This window comes from Miniopterus natalensis, chromosome 9, assembly GCF_054644295.1.
Source record: "Miniopterus natalensis isolate mMinNat1 chromosome 9, mMinNat1.hap1, whole genome shotgun sequence".
In the NCBI taxonomy this organism is placed as follows: Eukaryota; Metazoa; Chordata; class Mammalia; order Chiroptera; family Miniopteridae; genus Miniopterus; species Miniopterus natalensis.
In genome coordinates this window covers 19,397,059-19,411,026 of record NC_142089.1, presented here as the reverse complement: position 1 = coordinate 19,411,026, position 13,968 = coordinate 19,397,059, and positions in this window count along the sequence as shown.

Genomic DNA, 13,968 nt, shown 5'->3' with positions numbered 1-13,968 from the left:
TCTACCACCAAAACTTTCAGTTCCTGTAGGCCTAAGTATACCGCTTTAGCTGATTGGAGTGGGCTTTCTTTTCCTTACAACTAGACAATTCCCAGTCAAGGTGAGACTTCAGGATATAGCTTAGGTGACCAGCTTGATTTCTCCTTCACATCTTTCTTAGGGCAGAGGGCATGAGACCAGAAGACTGGACTCTCGATAAAGAGAAAGTGATGAGTTTGACCAGAAGGGAGGGCTGTTCCTGGAAACTTGCCCAAATCACCACATCCAAGGGAGCCTGGTATAGGAGAAAGCCCGGTAGACTCTACTCCTCCTGGCCAAGCTGCTTTCAATAAGATTGTCTGCAGAGGTGGGATATGGTGGGCACAGCACAGGGCTTCCAGGTGTGGGAGTTCTCAGTATCAATTGGAGTACCAGACGGGGAGGTCTGCATGGGCCAGTGTGAAGGACATCATGAGGACACTTGTCTCAAGGAAGGAGGAGGGACTGGCCTGAGGTAGACCCAGGGGTCAGAATTCAGCTGATCAAGCTGGGAGTCAGCTCCAGGCTCAAGTCCAACAGAGGGCTGGAGTAAGCCAGGCACCAGGTCCTTGATGGAAGGGCAGTCACAGTGAAGGGAGGGGCAGTAAGAAAGGTTCCAGCTCTAGGCTCCCACGAGCACCTGAAGCTCTGCCTACCCAGGCATAAGAAATGGGGCAGCCTATGGTTCTTAGACACAAGGCAGCTCCCGATTCTCTTCCAGACCTGGTTCCACTGGTTTTGGCGTAGAGCCTTTGTGTGTGTGTGTATGTGTATCAGTTCATCACTGTATCTGAATAGACCTGGGACAGGTAGGTACTAGAGACAAGCATCCAGAAGACTGAATATCTAGTCTGGGCTGCCCCTGCTGTCTGCTAATGCTGCTACAGAGTTATTGGTGGTCCCAGGGACCCCATCCTTCACTTACAACAACTGCTCAGGAGCCAGATCCTTGGGACTTTTATGGGTGATGAGGTTGTATGAACCAGACAAAGTTTGACTTCCTGACCCCCCCATTGAACCAGCAACAGGAGAAGCAAAATCAATTCTGGTAACCTGAGCAGCAGGAGAGAGCCGGCCAGAGTAACGAGAAAACATCAAGGTCATTTTCTCACTTGCACAACAGGGAAGGGGAGGAGAAAACAGCCAATAACAACGCAGCGATTGTGTATCGGCGACTGCTACGTGGCAGGCCTTGGGCTGGATAATGGGATATGAATGTACATGAGATATGGTCCCTGAGCTAGTCCTGGTCTTGTTGATGTTGGAGGGACACATGTAACCACATGAATAAAACAGGCAATGATGGGAGAAAATACAGGGTGTTGTTTGAGCCTAGTGAAGGCAAGACCAACTTGGTCAGGGAGTAGGTATCAGCCAGTGTAAGTGAGATTATGCTGCAATAACAAACAATCCCCGTATTTCAGTGGTTTAAAACAAAGGTTTCCTTCTCCACTGGGGGTCAGCAGGGCTCTCTGTTCCACATTACCATTCTTCCTTTGGGATCCAGGTTAACTGAGCAGCTGCTATCTGCAATGTTGCTGGTTGCCAGGCCACAACAAGAGGAGGACGCTAGATAGTCTCACATGGCAAGCAGATGCACAAGCGTAGAATGGACACACACCACTCCTGCTCATGACCCATTGGCCAGAACTACTCAAATGACCTCGAACACCAAAGGCCTTGAAATGTCATCTTATCCTGTGTCCGGCATGTGGGAAATATGAAATATCTGATAAATGGCGCTCAGGACCGTCATAGCATGTTGGAAATAAAATACTTCACAGAGGAGGAGAACCCTGAGATAGGCTTGAAGAAGAAATCAGCAATCAATGAGGCAGGTGATAGGGAAGGACTTTTCTGGCTCATCGGTTTCAGGGAGGCATAACAATGGGAGGCGTGTTCCAGGAACCGTAAGGACACAGCAAAGTTGGAGCCCAGGGGTGGAGGGTGGTGGAGGGAAGTGAGGGTGGAGCGACCTCAGTATGAAGCTTGTGAGCCTTGTTTGGGAATTAGGAGCTTATCCTCCTGCCATGTGCAGGGAGCAGGCATCTTTCAGCAGCCCCGTGCTAGGGATGCTTGAAAGGAAAATACCCGGGAGGATTGGGGAAGAGCTATATTGGGCACTCAGCTTCCCAGGCAGAGACCTGCAGTCAGCTGGCCTCAGCCTTCATGGTCTTTGTTTCCCTGGATAATGCTTTTTATAACTCTGTCATATCCAGCACTTGCTTTCATTTTAAAGATTTTTTTAAACCTGCTGTCCTGACTGGGGTGCAGTTAGACTGTCTGAACTGGGATTCTTGGGGTGAATGAAATCATGTTTTTTGTGGGACTTTGGAGACAACATATATAAGTGATATCATTGACGCCAAGAGCTTGGGAGCTCCCAGATGTATCCAAGGTCATTCCCAGGGCCCCAGTTAAAGCTGTATATCACAGGTCAAAAAGATTTTGTGCAATATAATTTTGTGATGGGACTTCTGACGACAAATGTCTCTAACCAGGATGTACTGCTAGCATATTTTTAAGTTGCCATCTCCCATCTCTCTAGATAATTGCTCTGTAATATATAGAGAAGAAGATGGATGAGAGTTAACTATGAGAAAGTTGCCATGTGGTAAGGGCTTAGCCTAAAATACATTTGTCAAAGGTATTTGAAAGAATATATGCTCCCCTATATTCACTGCAGCGTTATTTACAGTAGCCAAGCTATGGAAGCAGCCCAGGTGCCCATCAATAGATGAGTGGATAAGAAAGCTGTGGTATATTGCACAATGGAATACTACTTGGCCATAAAAAAGAAGGAAATCTTATCTTTTGTGACAGCATTGATGGACCTAGAGGGTATTATGCTAAGTGAAATAAGTCAGAAAGAGAGAGAAACATACCATATTATTTCACTTATATGTGGAATCTAATGAATAAAGTAAATAAACAAAATAGAAACAGGCTCATAGATACAGAGAGTAGACTGACAGTCTTCAGAGAGGAGGGGGATGCTGGGTGAAAGGGGTGAAGGGTCAGGCAGTGCAGGTTGGTAGATACAGAGCAGCCAGAGATGTAGACCGCAGCACAGGGAAGAGAGTGGGTAAAACCATGATAAATATGTCTGGGGCCAGGTGGGCACCTGAAGCAGCAGGGGGGCGACTCTGTAAAGTACATGATTTCCTAGCCACTTAGCTGTACATCTGAAATTAATACAGAATAATATTGAATGTAAACTGTAATTGAAAAAAAGGATTTCTATAGGCTCTGGGCCAAGGAACCGAGCTCCATGTTGCCCCTGGTGTAACGTGGGAATCCTGATACTTACTTCCCAGGCGTTTGGAGGGTTTGAGGAGCTGACAATGACTTGTAAGCTGTGACGCACTGTACAGATGTATCGGAACCCGGACCTGGAAATAATGTATCAGTACCGCCTCTGGTTCTGAATGTCCTCATTGATAAAACGGCTGTTCCTTACTTATTACCAACCGTCCGCGGCTGTGTTAATCTGCTGGATTCCAGCCACATAATCCTGAAGTTCAACTTTAAAAAGCACAGAGCAGTATTCTAGAAAGTTACAGGACGCTCTTTCGAGAAGTGTGGTAGAAATGACATTTATGGGGATCTTTGCGGGCACATCTTGGAAAACGCCCACTCCTTTTCTCACTTCTAACTGAAACGTCACCTCCTTGGTGAGGGTGCCCTCGCCTTCCCAAGCCTGGGTACGTGCTTCACCCGGGGAGGACCACTGATGACGGGCGTGCAAACGCGGCCTCGGCGCCTGCCGCCTGCCGCCTGCCTCTGCCGCCCCCCACCTCCCACTCGCCTCCAGCCTTCCCCGCCAAAGACTCCCCTGACCTCCACATTCCTGCCTGTCAGCGTATTTGGAGCCCTGTCCCTTTGGAGAGGGGCCCTGGGAACATGCTCCTGCCGTGCCTGGTGTCTGGCATCCCTGGGAGCCCCTGGTACCTAGAGCGACGTCGAGCTGTAACTCCTCCCGCATGTGGGTGGCCCACCCAGTTTTGGGCACCGTGCCGAATGCTTTACATGGACTTTTCAGTTATTCTTTAATACAATACTCATAGCAACTGACATTTACATATTTATCTATGGCCTCCTAGATTTCAGACTTTCCTAAAAACTTGGCACATATTAATTTACTTAATCCTCTTAATAACTCTACGAATAGGTACTACAGTCACTTTCATTTCACAGGTGGTAAAACGAGCTTAAAGGACTTGCTCAGAGTCACAAAGATTGGTGACAAGCAAGTTCATCTAACTCCACAGCCAGAGTCCTTCACCACGACCCTCTCTTGTCTTAATTAAAACAGCCTAGAAGTTCCTGTTTCTATTTCACTGTTTGCCATCCCCAACCAGTCCCCCAACACACACACACACACACACACACACACACACACACACACACATCCAGGCACACATTCAAGCTCCTGACATAGTAGCTTGGAGTTTGCAGTAAGCCAGACTTTGCCATCTTGGGCTCCTGAGTCCTCTCCACCAGCTCAGCTAACCCTTACCTCCTGTTCTCCTGTCCCAGCCCCATCCTTCAGCCCCATGAGCCTTCTGGAGCCACAGCCAAGTTCATGTGCTCTATGACTTGTGGGCTAGGCTCCTGTTCCACGTTTATTCTATTGCACTGTCTTTATCTGATTGTGTCTCTGTCTCTTGATTAGTCTATGAACTCCTGTAGGGCAGAGATGGCATCTTACTCACCTTCCTCTCATGAGATCCTGCCTCAAAGGGAGTCATGAAAGAGCGAGTAGACCTGTAGCATTCGTTGGGAAACTCCTTTTCTGGAACAGGGTGGAAATAGGCCTGCTGGAGACAGTTGAGGGCACTAGAGGGGGCTGGATGAGCCCCACAGCTGCTGGCTGCCTGGAGAGCAGCAGCCGCTTCCCCCAGAGCTGGAAGGACTTCAGGGGCTTTGGAACGCACATCAGGGCTCTGGCTCTGCCCGGGGTCAGGGGGAGATGAACGGGCGCTGGCAGGCCGTCCCCTGCTTCTGTTCAAGTCTCAGTCTCCGGATTTCTCTGCCATTTGCATTTATTGAAATGCACTGTTATTTCCAGGAAAAGAATGACAAAGATAAAACAGCAACACCTTAAATAGCTCAGAGGAAGACAACCCGGGAGGAGGTTCAAAGGGAGGAACGAGGGAGAGCTAGAAGAAAGGAAAGAGGAAAGAGAGGAGATGGGAAAAAAGCAAACACAGGGAGAGACTATTTCCAAAGACTTCAAGAGGCTCCACGGCTTGGCCGTTCAAACCTACAATCGCAGGTTGGTGGGTTCCAATCCAGTCTTCACCATCCGACTCCAGAGCCTCAGCAGTAGCACTACACTCTGCAGTGAAGGGCTTAGGCCTTAAGAATGCAATGTTTGCATAAGACCTCCCCTCCCTTCCCAAGGATGTCACAAATCTTGTCAAGTTTTCTGCCAGATTTGGGAGAGCTTCGAAGTGACATGGGGAAATAGTTATTCACCAGACTTCCAGGGGGGCTGTGGAAAGCAGGTTAGCTTCCCACTGCCTTGGGTTTGGGAAGCAATCAGAGCGTGGCTAACTTGGTCCCCTCCAGGGGGCTGCACGGAAGGGTGAAGTCTCTGGGGCGGAGCAATAGGCTTGAAAGGATGCACTGGAGCAGTTTGGTGTCTTAGAAATTATCCAAATCCTGAAGAGCTTTTGTGTATGTGTGTTACGTTCCTTGATACTTGGCCAGGTATTACGTAGATGCCGGAGAACTCCATTGTACACTTTGGGGGGAATGAGAATGGAAAGTGAAATAACATCTCAGTGTGGTTATGAAAAGTTTTTGATCTCCCAGGTGCCCTGGAAAGGCCTCAGAACCTGCATGGGTCCCTGGACCCTACTTGGAGAGCCTCTGAACTAGGGACGCAGAATGCTGTACATGATGGAATTCCTGGGTAACTCAGCCTTCAGACACGGCATTGAATGACAGAATCACACTGTGAGTGGATTTCTTGAGATATGTGTATCTGCTGATGTGCAGACAAGTCGGGATGGTTCATGAGCCAGAGGAGCAAAATCAGAGCTACCCAGTAAGAAGTATGGTCAGGAATTTGCAGAAATCACAGGGAGAGCCCCGTGTCCACATGAGCTGTTAAAGTCCGAGGTTTGAACCCAATTTGTGTAAATCTGCCAGAAGCAGAAAGGCCTCATTTATCATCCAGGTTCAAGGTTGTTGTTGTGAGGTCAAAAATGAAACTCCACTCAAAGACCTTGAACCCTAGAGCAGCAGCTGCTCCCCCCCCATCCCCGCCATGAGGTCAGTGTCTGCTCTCAGCCCCCCACCCCTCCCCTTCCCCAGTGCTAGAGGAAACAAGAGGCTGCTGCAATCAAAATGAAATGTCAAATTTTTTAAAACCCGAGGAATAGCTGTAATTTGCAAGGAGACAGAATGCAATTAGCATACACTTGTCAAAATGGGAGAAGGTTCTGTGGGCCCCATGTTGCCTCAGTTTTATTAAGACTGGGCTGATTCCTGACAATTCATTTGCTTTTTTGCCCCATTAAGGACCAAACCAGCCCAAGAAACGAAGCCCGTGGGAAGCATTTGTGAGCAGCATGGTGTGGCCCCTGAGCGTGGCCCCCAGGCATCTGCATGGAGGAGGCAGAGGGAGGAAGTGCCTGCAGATGCCTTTTTGGTTGGAACAAAGGAAGCGGAGGGCCCCGGCCCTGCATCCTTCAGCCTCCTAGCCCAGCAGGCCTTGGTGTAACCCTTGCTTTCCAGGGGCAGAAGGCAAGAAAATCAGGGCAGATGGTAAATAAGAACAGTGTTAGCCTGGCCATCTAGACAGGGCTCTGAAGGGGGAGGGGGAGGGGAGATTACAGTCCCCCGGCAGGTTCCTTTAAGACAGTTCTGCTGGGCCCACTGTCATCTGCTATGTGGCATTTGTCTGCTCCTATTTGGCTTTGGGGTTACCCTCAAACCGATTGCTTCTCTGATCACTTGAAGTTTCTTCCTACGGGCTCTGCAGATCTGTGAGTCAGACCAGACTCCCTGATAGGGGGCAGGAGGTGGGGTTTGCCTACCTCCAAGGCCCTCACCTCCTCACGTTATCCGCAGTCCTGCTGGACCCTCTTCCCGAGGCTCCATTAATGGATGTGGAGTCTGCACTGAGCGAGCACGACCCATGGATGCGACTGAAGCACAGTTTTATTTTTGCTCCCACTCTTCCTTTAAAATGTACGAGTGAGGACCATTTCTTCCTTGCCCGAGGATGAAATCTCTGTCTCAGGCTTTCATCCTGGCTTTTCGGTAATAAAAAGACCTCTGGTCACTTTATACCACAAATACAGTCTCAATTCAGTAATTAGAATGGTCTAGTCCTACATAATAAAAATTCTGAACCTGCCTTAAGGCCAGCTCCCTCCTCCCCACTCCCAGCTTGGCCGGCAGAAGAGGTCCTCTGCAGTGGGAGGGACAGGGGCTCCGTTCAGCTTCCCAGCTCAGCGTTTCTCTTTCTCTCCCAGCTGCATGGGGACTTGCTGAGGCTTGTGACCCTTTCAGAGTTTGGCCCAGGGGGGTGGGATAGGGATTGGGGGAAGGGCGTGTTTTGTCAGGGTGGGAACAGTCCATTCTCATGCAGACGGCTCAGCCCCTGGTTTTGGATCAGTCTCTGCCATACAGCAGCAACCCCTTGGAGCCCACTGGCCTGGGCAGAATTTGGACAGCTGCAGGCCAGCATCCTCTGCTCAGGGAATGGTGCACAGACCTTGTGGGGATGCCACCCTACCCTCCTCCTTAGCCATGTCTCTTGGTAGAAGTTGACTTTTTCCCAGCTCCAGCCAGGGGTCCTGTGGACTTAATCCAAGCAGCTCATTTGTCCCTCTGACCACAAGGACTGGCTCAGCTATGGGCACCTAGCCAATTAGACCAGGAAGGGGAGAGGAGACAGATGCTGGGGATTCTGCACCCAAAGACATGGTCTCTGCTCTATACAGATGATCAAAAGAAACCGCTTGTCTCTGCATGCACAGCGGGGTATGAAGCTGTGAGGTCTGGCACCATGGCAGCGATTTTGCTATCACAAGGCGAGAGTGTGGAGCTGCCAGGATACTGCTGCATGGGTCCTGAGGATGAAGCCAAGGCTGCAGAAGGCATGTGCCTTGACCATAAGAAGCCAGGTCCTGGGGATGTCACTTGAGTCTCTCACTAGGTCAGCTCCCTTAAAGCAGTGGTTCTCAATGAGGGGGTGGGGAGCGGCAGTTTTCCTGGCTGTGGCTCTGTTTTTCCCTTCCTGGAATCTGGAATGCTGATGTGCCAGGGGACCTGTCTTTACCAATGCTAATCAGAGGAAGATCCTAGGGCCCAGAAAAGTAAGAAGCAGGGTCTGTGATTCTCATGGACTTCATGGAACAAAGCTGCCTGTCAGCCTAGACTGTCTGGACTGTTGCAATGGGAAATAAACTTCTAATTTATTTAAGCCACTTTGTCTTGGGGTGTTTTTGTTACAGAAGTGGCATAGTTTTACCTTAATTAATACAACTACACTGTACACAGCACCAAGAGAGTGATTACCCAGGCTTTACACTTGCAGAAAGGATTAGATTTATTTGGGGGAATAAGCCTTGGTTTTTGACTAAATGGATTATAAACTGTATCATTCTCCCATCTCTACTTCATTCTTGACTATGCAGTGGAATTGCATCTTAATTTTGGGTTCATTTCTAAGGTTAGAGAAAGAATGATTAATATTTCAAAATACACTTTAATACTCTCAGTAAGTCCAAGGCAGCAGAGTTTTCTTCCAGCTTTGAAATGTGGCTGTGTCTTTGGTTCAGCTCTTGATGAGGACTGACAGTTAAGGACTTTATTTTTGAAAAATATGTTTTAAAATATGCTAATTTTTCTCCCCTACCCCCACTTTTTCTTTTTGTTTAGTGAGTAGAATTGAATTCACCTAAGTTTAACTCATGTATGAAGCAGTTCGGTATAAATACTGGTGGCCAATAGCTTGGCCGCAGGCGTGGACTCCATGCTGGAGGTCAGAGGGCTCTCAGTCCATCTGGTTTGCTTCAGGTGCAGCCCTACCTTAGATTAGGGAACTGGACACAGTAATTTAATGAGATTGCTTTGAGCAAAGGCAAGTAGCCCCAGGAGTGGCAGAGGAAGCAGTTGCTTGCATAAGTAATTATTTCTGTTTCTTTTCCCATCCTCTCCAACATTTTATCCTAAGTATACACTGATTTATACTTAAAATTCCACAGTTAAAAACCTCCTTACTCTGACTTAACGCTTTAATAGATGCTGCAACACACATCCTCACAGTATTTTCCATTTTCATCATTTACATATCATTTCACACCCTGAGATTATTTATTAAATGTTCTCTATGGGGATTTGGTAAAGAAAAAAAAAATATCACCTATACTCCCATTACCCTGCCCCAACTCTCTTCGTTTTAGCATAATCCTTTTTAGTCTTTGTCCAAATGGATACACTTTTCCTTATTTGTAATTATATCAAACATACTACTTGATATCTGGCCTTTTTATTTAAAAATTTATTATTAAACTCTATATAGCTACATCTTTGGAATTTTGAGTTTTATGAAAGCCTATTGAATTTTTTAGCTATATTTTACTGCACAGCTGCCACAATTTATAATGAATAAAAGAATATTTACTTCTCATAGTTGTTGAGAGAGTTTTGTAGACATATGGTCTTATCCCAGTGCTTGGCAAATCAAAGGATTGGTAGAGAGAGAGCTTTTGGACCCAGGCTTCCTGGTTTAGAATTTCAGCTTCCCCTCTACCCAGCTGTATAACCCTTGAGAAATTTTCTAACCTCTCTGTGCCAGTTTCCTCAGCTATGAAATGGGGATGGTAGTAACCCTAGCTCAGAGATTTATCATGTTATCATTGTTATTATCAGTATTTTTATTCTTCTTCAATGTACTTGGGTCTTTGCAGAAGTCCGAGAACCAATCTTTTCAAGTAATTCAATTTCATGTCTTATTGCTTTATCTAAAACCCCCACAATAATGATAAATGATTATGAGTTTATCTAGCATGATTGTTCTGTTTCTCATTTTAAAGCTGATAAGATTTTAGAATTATCATGCAGTACGCAGTTGGGTTTTTGTGTACAATGAGTATTATTGCTTATAAAAAACAATTCTTTTCTTTAAAATCCATAACATAAGGAATAGCTGTTAGTTTGTACTAAATGTTTTTTTTTAGTGTTTTTTTTTTGTATCACCCATTGAGATGGTTGTGTTGTTTTTTACTTAACTATTGAAATGATGTACATTTGTTCTTACTTAGGTTTACTAGGTTAGGTTAAGTTTCCTTATCTTACCATTTATTTATCATTTTCTTTCTTCCAATTTCCTCTGGGTTTTGGTTCTTACTGCCCTCTTCCTACCTCTGTCTATAGCATTTATACATACGTTAAGTGGTAGGAAAGTTTAGATGAGTTTACTCTAAGCACTTCAGCCAGTGAATGAACAAGGGCCAAGTCATGATGTGAAAAATACCTCTAACTTTTCAACATTTACATGGACAGATGACTAGCAACGGGTGACTAGTTAAAATAATTTAATGCATTCTGAGTGCTTATTTACTTAATATTTGAAAATTAACCTCAGCATTTCTACAATGTGTAATGTTAAATATTTCACCTATTTTGAACTTGAAAGGGTTTCTTGTCTGTGGCTCTGTGACTGTTATAAGGACAGGCTTTTGACAGAATCTGCTTATATCCTTGGAAATCTGTATTTAGTTACAGGCAACACTTCATGACTCTCTTAGGAATTTTTTCCATGGCTCATTAAGTGTTGTATCTGGTAGGAATATGATTATTAATTGTGTTTACAGTGGAATATGTGCATAAATAATAAAATAGGCAATATTAATAACTATTAAGATCTTCTAGGGTAGCATATGTGATACCAAGTATGGCTGATGTAAACAGGTTTCCTCATTATAAATCCCCTTTATTTTGCTGAAATAAATCTTATATGCTTCTTGTATAGTCTTCTCTTTAACATTTTGCTTACTGATATATATATTTTTCAATACTTGACATTTATATTCAAATATGGGGTAGGTATGGATTTTGTTGTAATATCTTTATCAGGTTTCAGGCTTTGTACCATACTGACCTCATGCTAATACAGGTGCCCTGAAATCCCTTCCTTTGTTTTGGAACAATGTATAGCATACAAAATCGTTTGTATTGGTAATAATTAGCAGCACATCTTTATGGCCCTTGTAAATAATCTTCTATTTAAGCCTAAATCTGTTTCCATTTTTCCTGTGTCAAGTTTAAACTGACATGATTTAAAAATCATTTTTGCCCTATTTTTTTGAAGTTTCAGATGATCTGACCATTTGGTGTAATATACCTTCATAATTTAAAAAATTGTCTTATGTGGATTGTTTTAACAGCTTTCTGATTTTAATATTGTTAAGTTGAATTTGCTTTGATTAGCTTTACTAGTTCAAGTTTTTGTATTTTATCATTTACTTATTTTTTCCCTTTCTTTAGGTGTCTATCGCTATTATCCTTGCCAATAGCTTCCCTTGCCCGTATGACCCTACCTCCTTTCTTAGCCACAGGTGTTTGGCTGATGCAAACACTATTCTTCCAAAAGATAAGACTGACTCTTCATTTGTTACTCATCAGAAATGCAATTAAGATACCCCAAAACTGTAGTTGTTAATTGTAGGGAACCACGCTGCTGTGTCAGAGATGTACAGACCTATATTGTCACCAGCAAAGCCACATGCAAACTGAAAGTAGGGGAGAGAAAGTAGCAGCCTGAGCAGAGGAAGCTGGTAGGAAAAATACAGAGATGTGCAGAGAGAATAAAAGCCCAGGGACCATGGAACCACAGGGAGGGGAAGACAGGGGCTCCAGCTGCCCTTTTCCTTCCAGGCCCCGTGAGGTCCGACTAGCCTACCTCGCCACGAATTTCCCTGAGGATCCTCTCTATTTTTATGAATCCATTTTACCCTTAAGCTAAAGTTCCTGTTTCATGCACCCAAACATGTCTTAAGATATTTTCTTATATTAAGCTGAATGCTTATTGACTTTATTTTTAAGTAATACAAGAATTTAAGATAATTAAAAGGCTATAAAGTGATGCAAATTCATAATGTCTCTCACTAATTATTCAAAAGCATTCATAGTGCCCGGTTCTTTGATAACCTTTGCTTTGTTCATTTCCTGTATGCCTAGCGGCCAATACCAGGACACAGTTTATTCTCCTAACGGTTGTCTTAGTTTCTCCCGAATAGTTAAGGTGCCATATTCTCATCTCAATCTCCCTCTCTCTCCGAATTACAAACCCAGATTAGGCCAGGACCAAATCCATATCTCTGTGAATCTATATCTATAGCTACATAGGGAAGAAAAAGAAAACAGACCAAAATGTTGCCAGTGGTTAGCACCATTTTTATTTTCTGAAAACAGTGAGAGTGCATTATTTTGTGATCACATAAATGCTAATATGATACTAAAAAGGAACAGTTAATTTTCCCTGACCCTGGCTTTGCTACACTGCAGCCATTTATATATACAGCGTTTTAATTTTCACATCTGCTAATACGTATTTGACCTAAGTGCAGCTTTACGAAGGATTTGTCATTTGCAAGCTATAAGGATGTTTTGCCTGCTCTCAGCTGTAGTACTAATAGAGCATTGCCCACCCGGCCACCTGGCCTGGAGGAAACAAGGTCACAGCGCTTGTTACTGTCGCCTCGGCGTCTGCTGCTCCAGAAAGACCGGCTCAGACCTGTCTTTCCCAGGCACTGGCAGAATATAAGCGGCTGATACAGGTACACTTGTTCATTCATTCGTTTCAACAGTTATTTGTGTGGGGCTTATATGGTGCCTGGCGCTATTCTAGGGCCTGGGGATACAATATAAATAAGACACCCAACACCTGTTTTCATGGAGCTGGCACTGGGCTGCAGACACAAGGACACAGATCACAGTGTCACATGCAGAAATAAGAGTAAGCCAGAAAAACAGCCGCTGAAGTGGGCCATGATAGAGATTAGGTTTTGGGGAAGGTGTCTTTTCAGTGACCGTGTGTACAACGAGATCTGGAAACAGGGACATCGCTCCGGGCAGTAGGGGCGAAGGTTCCAGTGCAGCGGGAGCCGGGCGCTGGAGAGAGAGGCGGAGGCGGGTTTGGCTGAGTGCGCAAGAAGGGCGGGGAGGGGTGAGCCTGGGGAGGCGGGCAGGAGGCGGCTCCTGGGGCGCAGACTAGGGGAAGGGGCTTGGGTTTGGGTTTCGGTTTGATAGGAAACCACTGGAACATTTTAAGCAGGGAAGAGACATGACTTGTTTTGTGTATTGAAGAGATAGCTCCAAGGCTGCTGCTCCGGGTGGATGGAGCACATGTGCTTTTCCGTATTCCTTCCACTAAGTGCAACTAAACACTGTGGATAGTATATAGAGAACCAATAGAAGAAGACTCTGGAAGGCCGAGAGAAGAAGCCAGGCTGGCTGGGGGCCTCAGGGCCCGATTTAAGACACGATGGTGAGTTCCTTGTTTTTTATGTTTTTATTTTTGACTCATATATCCCAAACTTGGAGCTGAAGAAGCCAGCAATTCAGAAATTCTGTATTAGTGCCAGTTTTTGCTGAGTCTTTGGGATTTTTTTACGCAGACAATTATGTCACCTGTGAACGATGACAGTTTTATTTCCTCCTTCCTATCTGCATACATTTTATGTCCTTTTATAGTTTTATTTCATTGGCTAAAACGTTCAGGATGAGGTGTGTAGGAGTGGCGAGAGGGGAAATCCTTGCCTTGTTTCTGGTCTTAGGGGTGCCATGTAGTTTCTCACCACTGAGTATGATGTTAGCTATAGGTTTTTGCAGATGCTTTTTATCAAGTTGAGTAAATTCTGCTTTATTGTTAGTTTGTGGAGAGTTTTTATCATGAAAGAGCATTGGATTTTGCCAAATGCATTT